General features: G+C 37.9%; 1 protein-coding gene and 1 long non-coding RNA gene across 2 annotated transcripts in view; one reads left to right on the plus strand and one right to left on the minus strand.

The window, feature by feature from the left end:
* LOC120422116 (fasciclin-2) overlaps positions 1–18,637 on the plus strand; it is a 223,655-nt gene that overhangs the window by 18,252 nt on the left and 186,766 nt on the right. The gene's annotated exons all lie outside the window — the stretch shown is intronic.
* Positions 12,344–13,334, minus strand: LOC120421531 (uncharacterized). The gene is made up of 2 exons (XR_008212422.1): positions 12,990–13,334; positions 12,344–12,922 (listed from the first exon to the last, which is right to left on the minus strand). It is a non-coding gene; the product is annotated as an uncharacterized LOC120421531 (long non-coding RNA).

Below are 18,637 nucleotides of genomic sequence, written 5' to 3' on the forward strand. Positions count from 1 at the left end.
ATACCCACACATAGTTATCATTCATCATAGAGAGATCAAACACACCATCCAACATTGAAATCAAACGGTTCCATAAACGCGCAGCACATATGGTTTCCAAATGAAAGACAACAACATTTCAGTTCCTGCAGCATCTCTCGTTGTCAAACTCCGATGATGAATGAAGCCATGCGGCATTTGCAAAAGCGTTGCCTTCAATTAGTTTCGTCGTTCGGTGACAGTTTAAAAACGGTTTTTTCGTATTCTCACTATTGGACTGTGAAACTGAAACTCCCCAAATGAATGAGTGGATGAATAAAAGAACGCCAGAACATGGCCTGTCAATTGAAACTAATCTACTTCACTTTTTGCTGCGTTCTGACTGTTCTCTATGAATGAGCGATGCATTCGTCATCATTTGTTTGAAGTTTTTTGTTAAACTAGGGGAACATCATCTAATTCCAGCGTGCCTCTAATGTTGGCAGGTCAGAACTTTGACATTCAATTAAAGCTAATTAAAAGCGTTTTCAACTGAAATCGAGTGATAAATAGCTCAATGAGAAGTGAGCAAGCAAGTTTCTATCAAAAGTTTTGCAAAATTAGTTGTTTAAATAGTAAAAATCAGCAAATTGGATGGAGTTAGGAGCGAGAGCTAAACCTGCCAAACATACGAGAATTTCCCCTAGTTAGTGGTTATGGACAGGGTTACCAGGTCAAAATTTGGAAAATCTGGCAAAGTATCGCTCAAAAATCTGGAAAAATCTGGCAGACGAAAATCTAACAAATCTCAATGGTGAAGATGGTGGAGGATATAAATGAATTTAAAAGTTTGTAGAATTCAGACGTTTTTACTGTTTTTTGAGGTCTAAAAAAGGTAGAATATACTTTTTATATAAGAAAAACATATTCTAATATTTTTGATTTTCAATTAAAATCTTTTATTTTAATCAAACAAATTTACAAAATGGGAATTAAGTGAAAAATCTGGCAAAATCTGTCAATATCTGGCACTGAGAAGACTGAATCTTTATTCTGGCTGACACTTGAAAAATCTGGCATTTCCAAATTTATCTGGCAACCTGGCAACCCTGGTTATGGATACTACAAAGTCGAATGATCATTGAATGTTTAATCATCAATCAGAACCGTCTTGAACGTATACTGGCTTAAAGACATTAAAAAGTGTCCCCAATGAAGAAGCCTTAAATTCATGTTCTTTGAGCTTGGAGTAGGTCATGAAAACTCGAGGAAAAGTTGAAATGTTGAGATAATATCCTCAAAAAACAAGCCACAACCCACTGACCAACTTTATCCGGAGAAAAGTAGATTTCAATTAGGAGGCAAATTTTCACACCGCAGCAGAAGTAGACTTCCACGCTTCACTGACCCGGGTACGACATTAATGTTTTCACCTGATGGCGAACTTGGCCCCACTCAAACAGCTCCCAAGCTGTTGAGTGAAAAATAAAAGAAGGCCAGCTGGAATTTATGTTCTGCACGAACGACTTCCAGAGGAGAGACGAGGGTTGCCCGAAAAGAGAACGGTGAATTATGGTCATAAAGTTGAATGAAATATTTAGCGAATTATGAACGAAGATGACCCTCTTCGAGCACGTCTCAAGTAAAATGAGAGCCAAAATCGTTGACTGCAGATTGGTCATCTCAGGAACGCGAATTTAATGGCCAATTGTTGCCACAGCTTTAGGGTAATTACGTATTTTTTATTAACACGGCAACTAAAGTGAATTATAACAAGGCTGCGCTACAAGAATAATACAGCTTGTAATGCTCAATATAAAATTTTAAGTAAAGTCTACTGGAGAAAGCATAGAATTATGAGGTACAAATTTGCATGCGAACCATTTCTGCATAAAGTCAGAAAATGTTTTCAAATATTGTAATATGCTTATGCTTGGCTTTTTTATGAAGAAAAATCTTTCTCACTTGGAAACAAATTAAAGCAAAACAAAATTTGTGTCTCAGAAGCTATTGTTTCGAGCAAACCAGATATCACAATCCACAAGCACAAATATTTTGTTTTAATTCGCTACTCTCGCGTCATAAGGGTCCCAAATTAGTTCATCATTTCACTCGAGCTTCAAATCCACCACCGTATGATCCCAGGGGTGAACATAATACCCCGCGCGTGCTAATTAAAATAGCAAATAGAATTATGCTCTTTTTCTACCCTCTCTCCCATGTGTTCTATGTTATCAGAGCAAACAGTAGGGAAACGCGCGAGATGGAAGTGAAAAATAGCGGTCCTCATTAAAACTCATGAGTACCACACCTGTATGGAGCAAAAGGGACTATTCCACAGAAGGTACGTCCTTTTCGCAGGAGGCGACAACGATACACACCACTCCTACATGACACCGGTGTGGAAACGGTACAGAAAAAAGCAGCACGAGCTCGTTTTGAAGTTTTATGGTGGCAAACTTTATCGTGTACCGTTTGGAACCGTTAGAGAAAACTTTTAGCTCACCATCTTGTCACATCATCTCATTTAAGCGGGACGAAATTTGCCATCAGAACAAATTTGAGACTTTTGGAGAAAGTTTGCCATGCCACCCCAAGGTGAAAATCCACCAAAAAGGTAATTCAACAGAGTTGGGTACCAGCACTGGTTTCCTGGAAGTTGGAAATAAGCACAAGTGTCACAACACAAGTACCCACACGACCACTAATGTGCGGGAGCACTATTGAGCCAGTCGTTAATAGAGATAACTTCGATGACGTTAGTTAAATTATAACTGCTATTGTTAGTATTTTGAAGTATAAGACAATGTGGATTAAAGTAATTTTAAGGGTATTTAAGATAAACACATGTTTCTAAATCATACAATTCTTAGCAATTTATGTTTTTGTTGTCAATACCCCTATCGACCACATTTGAATCACTCAACATTTCCACACTTACCCTGTTCAGCTAGTGAGCACAAACCAACGACAGGTTGTTTGCCAAATATGCTTAATGTTGACACAGAGATAAATTACAAACCCAACGCCAGCATAATTTATCAAGTTTCTCTCGCATATCAAAACAAGTTCAGGTGGCGCTGATAAGGTTCATGATGGTATGATAAAAGTGAGCCAACTTTCACACCTTTGATATCGCGATTCTCATAATATAAGGTAGACATACTCATTCTGAATCAAAATGTTGTGAATTTTTCAATTTCATACGTAAGAAACCATAATTAAGGTCTTCCACCCTACTTAAAGAGCATTGCTTGAAGAAAGGTAAACCTTAAAAGGTACAACTTTGCCATATCGCGCGCACACAAGGACATAACACCGCGCTGCTGGGACCTAGTGAGAAAAAGGATAAGTATCATCCACGCTACGACAGTGTAAAGAGTCTCCGGCAAACAAGACTCGGTTTGTAATTACCGGTGATGAAAACGATCCTTCTAAGGCGCTTATGCAGAGATTTATGGCATAATGAAACGAGCAGGAGAAGACTTGTACTTTGCTGGTATCTGCAGACTCTTAAAAACTATCTTCCAAATTGATTTCAAACTGGACACTTATTGATAAAAAGATACCAACAGAAGAATCCAAAACATAACAACAATAATAGGTCAACGATATTCACAATCCCGTGGACTTTCAACCACAAGCAGAAACAAACAACAGCTGTCAAGCACATCGAGGTGGCAAAAGTCATCTTTTGGAACCCATTCAGAGCCAGTCTGCGGCCTCATGAATAACTCATTCAGCTTCTGCAGATGGGCCGCCGCCCAGACGATGCAAAACGGACGATAATGAATGCTGAAAAAGGCCTTTATCCTCGGGTTAACCTTTCCTGGACGCTTCTTTTTTTTGCTGCAAAAATGTGTTTTGTACATGCAAAACGGAGCCATCTCTCGGGATGATCATGGAGATGACGAAGGAAGGGATACAAAGGCAAAACTTCTTGTTGCTCACTTTTGTCTCTTGTGTACAATCGCTGATGATTATTTCCAAAACAAGAAGGGGGAATTTGAGATAGGGACTACAGTTTTGACTCTTCCCCTTCGAGCGACATGCATTCATAATGAAGCAGTTAATCCATGTATTGTGTAAGTGACATAATGGAGCAGTTTTTTGGCTTCTGGTTCTAGAGATTACGTTTAACTATGCTTTTAATGTTGGTCTAATTGACCGCTCAGCGGTAAGTAGATTGATATTGCAATATGAAGGATTTCCTTTATTTTGAAACCTGTACGTACATTATTACATTTCTCAAACTGACCAAACTTCCAAAAAAATCCCAAAAATGGCGGTCAATACTTTTTATCGCAATTTCTGTCCATTGTGCAAAGATCAAAACTAAGTTTAGCGCACGCGAGTCAGCTCCCCACTTCATCTTGTTTGTTTTGCTTTTGACAAGGTCCAAACGAAGAAAGGCGGAAAATAACGGATTCAGCCGCTCTCCAGGTGAAACAGTAATTTGTTCCAAACAATGCAATCATTTCGTACAACTTTTCAAGATTTCCTCCAAAGTTGTTTCTTGACGAGATGCTCGAAAGCTCGCCCTTTCCGCGCGTTTTATTCCACAGCATGCGGCGAGAAAAGTTTCAATTTGGCCTTTCACATCAAGGTCATTCCGATGGAGCTTGTCAATGTGGGCCACAGATGAACCACAAGCTGTGTGCCGACTGCACTTGACTTCACCATGGTGTGTACTCTCGTTTTCAATGGGAAAGTTTCACGTTTAAAAATAGTCTCAGCCAGAAGAGCGGCGCGACAAAAAACGCTTAACTGAGAAACAAATCAGTTACCAACCACTCCCACCACCCACTGGCAGTTTCCGGAAGTAATTTTTATGTTCTCTTTTGCTGTCGAGAACCGTGGTGTAGGGGTAAGCGTGATTGACTCTCACCCAGTCGGCCTGGGTTCGATCCCAGACGGTCCCGGTGGCATTTTTCGAGACGAGATTTGTCTGATCACGCCTTCCGTCGGACGGGAAGTAAATGTTGGCCCGGGACTAACCTAAAAAGGTTATGTCGTTAGCTCAGTCCAGGTGTTGGAGTCGTCTCCCTGTGTCCTGCCTCGGTGGAGTCGCTGGTAGGCAGTTGGACTAACAATCCAAAGGTCGTCAGTTCGAATCCCGGGGTGGATGGAAGCTAAGGTGTAAAAAGAGGTTTGCAATTGCCTCAACAATCAAGCCTTCGAACACCTAGTTTCGAGTAGGAATCTCGCAATCGAGAACGCCAAGGCAATGCTGTAGAGCGAATATTTTGATTTTTTTTGCTGTCGAAGCTAGAGGCAATGCTGGAAAAGTGCACGTCGTCGCTCGATACGTTTATAGGAAAAAGTCAGTGGTGCGACGATGCAGTCGGGCGTGACGCATTTCAACGCTTTCTTTTGAACTAACGAAGGGAGTGATTTGAATCGTTTAAGGTCAATTTATGTTTCAATTGCAACGAATTCAATCGAAAGGAAGGGCTTCTAAAAAGGGCTAATTAAATTGACATGTTCAATGGACGTTGCATAATTTGTTGAATTTACATTATAAAGTTTTCCAATTCTGTTGATTTGAGCTTGTTCAGTGAGCCCAAATCTATCATACCTTGACGAAACAGAAGCGTTCATTGACATCAACTGAACAAGTGTCAAGTTGTGTAATTTACAGTCCAATAATATTCGTGCTTACATATGATTCGTATAACTCCGAACGTTGGTGTTTGCTTCATTATGGTGAGAATTTTTTTCTCACAAAACTCCAATCAAACTTGATAAGACCTTCGCATCCCTGTAACTAGAAAAGTTTTTGCTAGAATTATTTCCGTGAATCTGGTATCCTCGTTGGGGCTACTCATTTTGTTGTGCAAATACACGTTGTAGCATCACGATTTAATTAAACTCTTCATTATGCGCACCGCACTGATTTGCACTCAAGAGGAAGCTGTATTTTTTTTGGTGATGACCCAAAGGCACCTGTTTATTTGGAAACGACCTATGGCGCGAAATTTTAGGGTAGGTACCACTTCGAACGGATGCCGTAGTTTATTGGAACTTGTATTATTTATGTATAAACTAAGGCACGTCCCTGTGGCGTGATTTTGTGGCAAACGAGCCCTAAGGGGGTGGTGAGAGGTAGAGAGGGTGTTATTATTATTTATCACCCCCAGGGTAATCATCGCCAGCGTTCCATAAGTGACATCTAGATTCAATGTGATGCTGCCGATCAAATATTCATGAAATCGGTCCTCGGATCCGACAAGCGGCGATAAAATCGACACTATGATGTTCGCCTGGGTTTGAAAATATGGCCCTGGCCACATGACAAGCTGTCTGTTCAGCTGATTTCTTCAAGGGTTAGTTCACGGGCCAAGTTTTGCTTTGATCTACGATGTGAGTGATGACGTTGAGGCGATGAATTTTGTTAGAAGCGTCAGTCAGCTTCATCCTTTGGTTGACGAACAAGATTTCACCACAGACAGACACTCAGTCACTCAACTATAGTCAGTTAGTGAATCTCTGAGAACGCATCCGTCATATCCGAAGAACACACCCATACGGGATTGAACATTCACTCAACTTTATTTCCAGCTGTATCATTTTGTCGGAAACTTGTGCGGAATATTAAGTGGATGTATATTTCGGCAACAATCCGTCATATCATATTGGCTAGTTTTGCTGCTCGCTCGCGCAGGTGAGATTGGACTTGCCTCTTTTTACTTTCTTTCCGTTCCGTTCACGTGACGTGACACACCACGTAAGACACGGACCAAGTTCAATCCTAGTCTGGTCTAGCAGCACTGATTTAAGGGATCCAACCCATCCTTCGTTAGGGGGATCGTCGTGGTAAAAAGAAGGGACTAATGAAAATGTGGACCCACGTGCGGGGAATAACAATCGAGCGTCTGGCCAAATTGTACTCTAACGAGAAAATTACGGCTGGAAACCACCCGGTACGGTTCGTCTCTTCCGATTGTCCTCTGCTTTAAACACTAGAGAGGTATGCTGGGGAAATGGAAATCGTATTCATTCACTATTCCGGTGGAGTCCCGATCCGCTCGAGTAATTTAGAAAGGTTCCTGTGTATTGGAATAAACCTTTTGTGTGGTTTTGAACCTACCAAAAATTTGTTTGATTTGTGAGAATTGTTGCTTGAAACATAATGTAAAGGGTTGAATTTCAATCTTCGATCTCAATAATTTATGATACAGTTTTGCCTAGATGCACTTTTAAGAAAATACTCAACAGTCGTCTGTATGTGCATAATTTGTTGATACTTCAAATGTTTGCTCAGTTAGAAAGTGACAACATTAATTAGCTTGTATTACAATTTTCAGTATGAGTGGGCTAGTAATTAATTCGTTTCAATGCAGTCAGCATGGCTTGTCATAGCTCATAAACTCATAAACGACTTGAAAAGCTACAGCCACACTGCTTGTCAAACGTTGATTGCATAAGAAAAAAATCCATGAAAAATATAAAAAAGTTGTTTCTCTTTGCATTTTTTTTCACGTCAACGTGCCAACCAAGATGCAATGTTATGGGATGAGCAAATTTCATCAAAATTTCCACATTTCTACAAAAATATCCCACAGTTGAAACTCCGTTCTTCACCCAGCTGTGCACGCCGTTTTTTCACTTTCTGTTGTTCTAGTGCTTTCGCCGCGTTCCTCCCCTAAGTGCAGTCAATAGCTCACGTGCCCATAATCTGATGCGGCGAAGCATAATTTCTGTACGTGGCCCCCGTCTGTTGATGCGCTCGTCATATGCTTTCACCAACGACCTGTTCTGCTACAAAAACATTGCTCATTGACGCCGCACCACCACTTCGCTTAACTATATTTTCATTTCGAATCATTCATTCGACTCTGTTCTTCGCCGGTGTTTGTGTTTGGGAAATTATTATTTTTGTATCTAGAAGATAAATGATACATTAGCTTCGAGCTTGAAACGAGTCCAGAACAAAACGGAGGATAATTCTTAATAGAACGAGAAGGAGGACGGTTCCAGCCGACCACTCAACTCATCAGGATCAGGCTAGGGGAGATTGTTGAAACAAAAGAATTCCGCCTCAGAGGGCCTCATGTCTCAAGTATCGCGCTAATTGAAGCCCCGAAATGCTAATAATAGCCAAGTATGGTTCGGGAAAACAACACTGTCATTATCTGAAGCGTTGCTGGAGTTTGAGAAGGCGTCCATCATCGTTTTGGAAAGGGCATTGCCGGCAATAATTGATGGGCCAAGCCTAGAGAGATACTTCAGACTTTTGGTTTTGTAGTGAAGGGGTTGAAATACTAGCACAGTGTTTGAAAAGTTTTGTGTTTCTTATTGGTGAATCTAGAGCAATGAATGAAAATAGTCGTGAAAAGTATGTCGTTCCTAATGAAAATCTGATCAAAATTTCGTAATGTCTCCATCTGACTTTTTTAAAAACATTAAAACTGTAGATTTTTTATAACTACACCCAACCGGCGGTCGCATGATTGTGATACATGGCGGCATGAAAGTATATCAGAATCTGCATGAAAACTGTCCTCATGCATTTTTTGCGATATAGGGATATGACATTTTTGCCCGTTACCGATAATTATCGACATTACCGACGGCAGATTGATTGTATTGCAGAAAAAAAATCTTAACAGAACGAGGATTGAACCATCAACTTCTAGGTTGCTGATCCGACACGCTACCACCGCGCCATGGACGCTTGATGAATGGTGAGGGACAGAGCGCGAACATAATGTTCTCTCTAGAGTGTTGCTCGGGGACGCGCCAGCATTCTATGTGTTGGTGAGAACTGCAGATCGCTGACGTGTTTACACGCGGGCAAAAATGATCTATGGGCTTGCTGCAAAAAATGTAATAAAATATAACATTTTTTGCAGCAAATCCACTGTTGCAGATTTTGAGATATATTTTTCGTTTGGGTGTACAAAAGTAAAATAAGAGTTCGGAATTCGACCGGATCCTATCTTGCCCTAAGGGATACAATTCTAATTGAGAGTTATTTGTCCAAAATTTGATTTAAATTTTAATTTAGCTAGCTATTGAATGCTTTCCTTGTTCGGAATTTCCATTGTCTCAATGCCCCTGATACGTGATGTAATTTCCACCCTCCGATGCATGACAACCGAGCAGACGGTGAAGTCCTTTTGTTATCCTGCAATCCTGGAGGCTCTCAAGCCATGAGACAAAAAGAAGACGCGTTGACAGCCGTCGAGGACGAGTCGACGTGAGATACTTCCACCATGGGGACAGTGTTGCCAGCAGATATACATCTTCCGGCAGACCCACAGAAAGGACCTCGGAAAGAACTTTTGACGAAGGTATTAAAATAACGTTCAGGCCATGAGAATGCTGGTTGCTTACGAAGCAAAGTGGTTGTCCGTACAAAAGCAGGAAATGGTTCGTACAAGACTGAAGTTATCTCCTTCTTGCTCAATTCTGCTGCTGCCTGTTGCTGCTGGTTGCAGTTTTTCAGTCACATTGCACATTTTTTACTTCATTTGAGTCGTGTAGAAGAAGCAAGAAACAACAATAACTGTAAACGATCGGAAAAGTGAAAAGGAGACAAGGATTTTTGTTCTTTGTTAGCATTTAAGAAAGAAGTTTACACTACCATAGTTCTCGCAATCGTTATCTAAATTTATATTGCTATCGCGACTTTTGTAATGGAGTTGAATTAGGAGACATGCTTTTTTGTTTTGATAATTCCTGCAAATTTGTGGGTTTTGGTACTAAATAGTTGATCCGTGCTTCTATCGGATGGTGAAGTAAAACGTCGGTCCCGGTTTCTCCTGTCTCGTCAGAGGCGCTGGAGCAGAAATCCCACGTTAGAGGAAGGCCATGCCCCGGGGGGCGTAGTGCCAATAGTTTCGTTTTTTTTCGTTAGTTGATCCGTTAATATATTGTCACCCTAGCAGAAAAATCTTCTTTCCTACAAAAGGAAACAAACCAATTATTTTCCATGTTTGCCATTATGCTCCTCAAAAATCATCCCTTCAAAACCGCTTCTGACGGATGTGGTTTTGTGGTTGCCACTTTCACATGCTCTTCACGACTTCATAATGATTTTCTCTTCTAACTGATGTCGTCCCCAAAGCTCCCCATGCTCGGTGGAAACGAATAATAAGCAACAAAATTGTATGATCGTGGTCTGGCCCTTGTTCAGGCTCCTTGCGGTGGACACAGCCACGTCAAGCTCCTCATCATTGTGTCCTTATCATCTTTATTTTTTGCGCTCACTTGGCGACTCAAATGGCTACACCGTGGAATGAACCTCGGCAGAAGCTACTCAAGGACAAATGAGAACGCTTCCAAGGCCAGAAGGACGTTGGAAAACAACAATGAATCATAATGATTGCCTGCTCACACAGGGATAATCATTCAGCTTGGTGGATCAATCATCTTCTACGGAGCAAAGAATATCTCTTTTGAAGGTCCTTAGAACGTGTTTTTTATGGCGAGAGAAAATTATGGGACAAGTGTATTTGGAGGATTTGCCGAATGACGCAAGTATCATTTTCAACGTTGACGATGATGGAGAAAAAAAAGAAAAGCGATTTCCGCTTGGATGGTTTTCAATACTCTAATGTCAAGAGGATAGCGGTTTACGTCATAAGTTGTGTCACAGAGTACCAAAATGGATTTAGAAGCTTTTGCAGAACACTGTTGATGTAGTCATTGATCGTTATTATTGAGAGAAAGATTAAATTTGAGACGAGAGTTAGGTAATACAGTAAAACCTTATTTTACGCGATGCGTTACGTTTTCTAAATCGTCGTTTTCTTTGGAATGACGCAACATTTTAGCAATGTTTGAACAGCAATTAATAGGTTTTGTTCAGATCTACAAAATGCATTTTGAACCTTGCAATAATATTAAGTGAAATCGATGAAATAAAAGCGTAGCGCCTAGAACTTGAACTTCTGGAAGTAAAGGAAACAATTTCGTTTAAAAAAGCCACTAAAATAAAATAAATTACTAGTTAGATAACAACATTTCTACTAACAATCAATTCCAGAGATTTTTTTAAAAGGACCAATAACCTATTGGAGGAGCTAATAAAAAAAACTCTAGAATTGTACACTCCATTCACCAAGGTTCTTATCTCCCCTTTTGCTTCTAGTGGAGTAAACAAAATAAAATTTTAAAATGTTTTCCCTTTAAGCTTAATAGAGTTTGTTACGTTATTGAACATCGATTAGTTATCAAGCCTCGAATCCTATAATGGCGTGAGGTTTTTTTTTGCTGCAAACTCATCCTTTTGAATCCTTCACGGTCGGTTAGTATAATTAAAATGGATAACATGCCAAGCCGCTTTTTTTTCGATGTTCGTTCCAGGCAGACTTATTTTTTTTATGGACTGCAAAAAAAGCGATGAACGTTGAAACATTCTGATCCCACGTGGACAGGGTTTTGGAGATTCGGGAATCGTCGTTGGATTGGTTCCGAACACGGGTTCATTTCACAATGGAGGCATAAATTTTAATATAAATGAATAGATCCAAATATGCGAGTGACAGGCTATCGGTCCCTTGGGAGTAGACCCCGGAGTCAACAAAGACGGCGTTCAGTCTGCAGAACATTCAATTCTACTATGTGCCAAAAACCGGGGGATAAATGGATGAATATGTCGCGGTGCATGTTCGGTAGATGGACTTTTTCTGGCTTTCTAACCGGGGCCATGTCAGGAAGGGACATTTGAACCTTGATTCCGGCGACGGACGACCGGGATCGATGCGAAGGCAGATGAAAGTGTAGTAAACTAAAAACTCAAAACTGGTAAACTTAAAATGTCGTCAAACGACCATTTTCTGCAAATTTACAAACCAGACTGAAGACCTGTCGTCCCCGACGAAAGTCTTACGACCCGATCGGTTCAAGCACACCCACACACGCTCAAGCGCCGCGCGTTTCCGAACCGACGTTTTACCGACGTTCATTAGCTTCGCAACCATCGGTCTTAACCGCTCTCTTCAATTTCTCTCTCTTTCTTTTCCAACGCTTCACGTTGCGCAGACATACCCAACCTAGACGAAGCACTCACACTCAAACAGCCATACATGCGTTGCTGACCCTTTTCATGACACACGAGGTTGCACTCGCGTCGTGTGCGTCGTCGTACACTCAAAAAAATATTCACGTTTAAGTTACGTGAAAAGCTATGTGGTATTTTTCCACTAAAGTTTTCACGTAACTTCTACGGGGCGGCCCAGTAGAAACGGAATTTACTTGACCAGATCATTTCACGTCGTTTCTACGTGCTTAACACGTAAATGCTAAATGAATCAGCTGGTAAACTCTACATGAACGTTTTAGTAATTGTTATAGGAATTTTGTAGTACGAATGAGATTTAATTTCAGCTTTTTTTTTTTGTTGGTGTTTGAAAAAAGAAGAAAAAAATGCAGTTTTCAAATCATCTCAATGTTTATTTGCATAATTCTTTAATTGCATTCATAAAAAAAACAATTTCACGATTCGATTTGGTTTCCGCTTGACGATACGAAGTTGGTCACGGGTGATCATTCCGGCGTGGTCAGTGGCTTAAAAGATAGCTGGTCTGGCTAGTCAATTTCGCTCTGGTGTTAATTCTGGCCTACAAGTGGTCCCGTCGTTGTCGGTTCGTCCTCTTCCCAGTCTCGCTTGTAGCCGACCACGAAGAAGTTCGGTCACAATTTCCCGTTTCCCGGCCGCGGGGGAACCCGTTTCGAAGTTATGACTTGCTAGACGAGAGGGTGGCCGCAAAGCACCTGGCGTACTTGCACTTTTCCGGGCACACTCGGCAAAGCTCCATGGCCATTTCAGAAACATTTCCGGTGGCGTCAAGCACCACGTTAGCACTGGCCTTGCTTGCCATTCCGTCGGATGAAATCGACGCCAGGATGATGACCGGGATTGCGCCTGGAATTGCCTTCGAGGGATTCTTGAGGTCACCGCTAATGATCGCATCGACCAGAATTACAAAGGCCACCAGGAAAGAAGATGAAGCTTCTAGAGATTTGCAAAAAAAAAAAAAACATTAATTCTAATAAAACTATTTAAACCCATTTTTACTAACCGTCTGCTGCACTCTTTGAAAAATGTTGCGAGCGCAAGTCCGGCAGCAGGTCTTTGCTGTACGCCGTCAATTTTCATACAAAATAATCACGTAGAAATCTCGGCCGAATGGCGCACTCGAGTCTCGTTGAAGTTACATTTCAAAACACATAAAGGCTACATGAAAAAACCTAGTGGAAAAATACTATAAGGTTTTTCACGTAACATCAACGTGAAAACATTTTTTTGCCAGTACACTTTCACATTATTTTTACGTGTGTCACGTAAAACGAGCCTAGCGAGGGGAAAATCGGGGTTACGTGATTTTTTAGGTAGCATCAACGTGTGGATTATTTTGAGTGTAGCAATCGAATTTCGACTCTAACATTTTAAACAGTCATAGTTTATATCTATTACATATTTTTCATTTGATAATTTAATCAATCAAGTTTATTTTTTTTTTGCATCATTCCTTATCTTTGTCTTATTCTCTACATTATCCCCCTTCTCTACTCTCTTTTCCTTTCTTTGGTTTCTGTCAATTTTCAAATATTTCAATTTGAAGCGCCAAAAAAATACAATGTTATTCAAAATCTATTTTTAAGATCCTGGTTATGCGTAATTATGCTGTACCTGATGCTCAATTCTATGCTTTGTTTTATATTGTGGATATCTGTCAAATGAATCGAAATTTAATTCCACGTGGCAGCAAAAGATTCCAATTTTACAGTAGACCAAGTCTAAACCAAGTTTTAAAATGTAAGCAAACGGTGCACATCAACCAGAGCTTTGACACCCAGATTTTTGTTACATACATTTTAGTATCTTCAAAACTACAAGTTCTATCGAAATATTTTTTTATTTATCCCCTGTACTGTCCACAAAGTAATTTACAGCAAAGTTTGATTAATTCTACAATCCTGTTATTGCAGGATTTGGTCCGTAAGGTTGACAAATTTGGAATAAGAAGACAACAACTTCCTTGGTTGCTGTGTACCCTTAAAGTTATTATTTTCAAACTCGAGTAGTATTTTTGCTTTGGTTTACTTTATTTTATTTTATTTTTTTTTCTCAACTTCATCGTTTTTTTATTAAACCAACTAACTCAATCATTTCTCTGCTCAATCTTTTTTTTCGTATTTTTGTAACATACATATTTTTCTCGTCGTTAAAATTTATGCTGTCGTTTTTTTCTTTATCTATTTATAGAAACTTTTTTTTTATCTTTTATTTTTATTTTATTTTTTTCAAGTGTATTTGATAAACAATATATTACCTCTTCCTTTTCCTTTTGTTCAATCTACTTTAAATATTTTTTTCAACCATTTATAATGTTTTCACCCAATCCACGCTTTGTGATCCTTCAAACTCTTTATTGTTCCACGCAATTTTCTGATGATGATTTCTAGATTTCTTACATTTTATCTTCTCAAATACGTAGCAAAGTATTTTAGTAATTCAAATTGCTTTGTCATTTTAAGATTTTTATTCTGTTGCTTAAATTTTTCTTCAAACTCACTGCAACTCTTAATATTATTTCGCATCATTCTAATTCCTTATATGTGTCACTTGGTCATTATTCCCAACTTGTTTTCAGACGAATATGTTTATAATGGATTTAGCAATCTAGGCCATCGTACTTCAAATTTCTTCAAAGTTGACTCGACAGGACAGTACAACAGTTCTCTTCCCATTTTCTCTTATATTTTATCTTCGCCGGTTCCAATTTCCGATTCATTTGTTTTAATGTTTTCATCTCATTCACTCATAGTAATGCACCAAAATGCTATTTTTGTTTGCTTATAATTTTAAAGAGTTGATTTCTAGTATATCGTTTTTTACATTACTCTCTAAATTAACTAATGTAATCAAATTTAATCAAACTTATTAAGAAAATTCTTTTAATTTAATTTTCTTCAAAATTTCAATCAATTTTAATATACCTATTATGCATTTTGTTTTCCAAACTACCATTTCTTATATTTTCTCGTTAAACTGACAGATTTTTTTTTTTCAGAGCCATTCCAAACTATTTTGTTCTTCAGAAAAAATCACATCAATTTTATTACCTCGAGGAACATAGTCTAGAGCTTGTAAATTGTAAAATACGCTTCCATTTCCTCTTCAAACTTACAAAAAATAGAATCATTCCAAATTATTTTGCTCATTGCGTTTCTTCTCTACAGTTACTTCTATTTGATCTTCTGAAGATTTCCTTCCATGCTACCGTTTCTTTAATTTTTGCCTTGAGCTGACTGAAATTGAAATCCTTAAGAAACTCAGCTCAATGATCAATATAAGGCGAGTAAGTTGCGAGTAAGTTTCCGAATTACCGTTTCTTACATTGCCTTCGTAAACTTACTGAGATTTTATTTTCTCCATAAATGCAAATCAGAACCTTCCAAAATTATTCCCAATTGATTTTTTCCTGTTATCAAATACAAAAATAAAACACTTTTACTAATATTTTCTCCAGAAACTCAGTCAACATTTTCAAACTCGACTGTTTTTCTCTTCTTATCTTATTTTTTTTATTCTCTCTGATTTCACTGATTTTTATTTTATTTGTTGTTTTCATCTCATTCACTTTTAGAAATGCATCAAACACTTGTTTATTGTTTTCCATTTTAGATTAATGATTTCCAGAGTATCGTTACTTACATTTTCTCATTAAACTAATTGAAATTTTTAATTTCAATTAAAGTCATTGAGATAATCCCTTTTAACTTAATTTTCTCCAGAAATTCTGTTCAATGTTAAAAATATGGCGTGTTAATTTCCATGCTACCGTTTCTTGCATTTTTCTTGAACTGACTGAAATTTTCAGAATAATTCACATTTATTAGACACTTTTCTTTCCTTGAGAAAAAATCACTTTGTTTTACTTCCTCCAAGTACTTAGATTAAAAACTTCGAAAATTATTCCAAATTATTTAGTTCCTCTTGATAAACTGTCACTTTGATTAAATTTCTCCAAAAACTTAATCAAACAAAAGCATTTAAATCCCAAAACTTTATCTCTCAACCATCTCTGATATTTTTTCTTCAAACTGTAACAATTGCTTTTTTTTTCGACTGATAAAAAATTCCAAATGATTCCAATTTTTTTTTTCGTTTATTTTATGTTTGAGAAAAAATATTATTATTTTATTTCCTTTAAACACTAAAATAAGAAATTACTAAAATTATTTTTTTTCTTTTCTTGATAAATACAAACATTCTTTTTGATTTTCTCCAGAACCTCGTGTAGGTTTCCAAGCTACGCTGCTTATATTTACTTATTGTCTGAAATTATTATTATTTTTTTATTTAATATTTTTTTTCGATCGGAAATTGTGTTCAATGACCCATGCATTCAAGCTACCATTTCTTACAGTTTCTCCTTACACTGGCTAAAGTTTACAATTAATTCAAATTATTTAGTCTTTTTAATTTAATTCTTTTTTTTGTGAAAACAAATCACTTCTATTGAATTCCATGAACAAATAAAATGAGTGTCTTTCATCATTTTTTTTAAGCTGTCCTTAATTTTCAGGAGCATTTTAAATTATTGTGTTCCTAAATTTATTATTTAAAACATAATTTTTATTCAATTTTCTCTAGAAACTCAGTCCAATGATCAACAAAAAGCATTTGGTTTCAAACTTTACCGTTTTGTAAAATTACTCTAAAAATGACTTAAATTTTCAAATCATTCCAAATTATTTCTCTCTTGTATTTTCAGTTTGAGATAAAAAACTTTTTTTTCTCCTTAGCTATAGTTGTTTTTTTTTTTTTTAACTAATTGTTAATTATTTTGCCGTTTTTTTTAAATCCTCGGTTAAAAAAAATCATTGCATTTCTTTTTTTATATATGATCAATTCAAAATTTCAGTTAAATGATTAATTTAATGGTAGTCAAACTACCATTTCTAACATATTTTCATTTTGTATCACTGTATATAATTATCATCAGTGATTGAGATCATTCAACTCTAGGTCAACTGACTTCTTTGAAAATTAATTATTAATTTTATGAAATACTTCGAAACAATTTTAACTCAAATGACAGCCAATCAAGCGATTTAGCAGAATTTGCTATGTTTACCTAGAATCATTAGCCACCAGCGTTTCTTTATTTGCAAAAAAAAAACATTTCAAACAAAAAATCAAGCGGTAAAACTTCCCAGAACACCACCAACAGCAGATTTTTAATCAAATTATCCACCTCGATACGATCGAACCAAGTCAGCTATAGTTAAATTGATTGGCCTCCAAGGAACGTACGCGCCCGAGCTACGCTTGAACCAGTCGGTGAACCTTTCTTTTCCAGTGAAAATCGTGCCTTCGTCTGCGCTGTCTCAAAATAAGCCGGTTAGTTATTGCTGATTAAGAACTAATTGAAATTAGAAGGAGGTATCCCTCAAGAAGTGACCCTTGGCATTGGACGTTGGGTTTCTTTTTATTTATTTTTTCACACTGTACCGTCATCATGGGTGACATTGGGTCGGCCCCCCAGTTTTGAGTAATTTTTTTTCAACTTTTGTCTTATTTTCATTAAAGCAAAGTAAACTAAAACACACATCAAGGCCCATCCCACGAACGGGTCGAACATAATTCGGTTAGCGTTCTGCCTCCACACACCTTTCAGGCTCAGCCTAGAGATGTATAAAAGGACATCAGCGGAAAAAAATCGTACTACAAGCACTTTCTACACCCAGAACTGGGCATCGGCTTACGAGAGGATAAAGAGCACGGTTCGGTAGTAAAATGTTACTGTGTGCGGACGGAGAAGATAAATCCCGAAATTACCGAGAGTACATTACTCATGGGTTCATTTTCAAAAAAAGTTCATCTGCCAAAAAAAAGAACCGGTATTGAGACTCGAACCCAATACCTCCGGCATATTGAACCGTGCCTTTGCCGTATGGGCCACCAAGGTTCGGTAACTAAGTGTTGGTCATTTGTCCATACACTCATCCCTCATATTCGGAACAGTTTACAGATCGGCCAATGTTCAACAAATCATATAAAATCGATTATTGAACATAATGAATTGCTTTTACCTTCATGGGACAGCTTTTCTTGCGATCTTTCGATTGATGTATAGACCGGCTGTACATTTTTACGTTTTATATCAAGTTTTCAAAGAAAAACATTGACCCTTGAAATCCACAAATTCGGAACACTATTTTCTTACGATGTAAACAAACTTTTTATTCTCTCCAGGAGTACATATTTTTTACAAAACAATGACTTCGCATTCCGAAACCAATAAAACTCATGCTTAGTAATGTTTTATGAATGGTCTGATAACTTTTTTTTTGAAAATATCAGTTCAATACAGGTGTTCCACAATTGTGGGGGGCACAATAACATCCCACAATCATGGAACAGGCAATTTGGAGGCAGTGTTTTGCTGCTCTGGATAAAATAGTCTTGAAATGAAGTTTTTTGTTCAAAAAGTACTACTTTTACTAGTGAAATAGCAAGAAAATGTTCAAATAAAGGTCATAAAAATAGTAGGGTCGAGAGAAAAGCTGCATTTGGCATGTTATTGACAAATTAACACAAAAGTGTTCCGAATTTGTGGGTGTTCCGAATATGTGGGATGACTGTATAAGCCACTCAATGGGAATAACTGTGTCAATGAACGAATGAACACGCGAGAGGTCTATACTCTCGTAAAAC

Source organism: Culex pipiens, chromosome 3 (assembly GCF_016801865.2).
Source record: "Culex pipiens pallens isolate TS chromosome 3, TS_CPP_V2, whole genome shotgun sequence".
Classification (NCBI taxonomy): domain Eukaryota; kingdom Metazoa; phylum Arthropoda; class Insecta; order Diptera; family Culicidae; genus Culex; species Culex pipiens.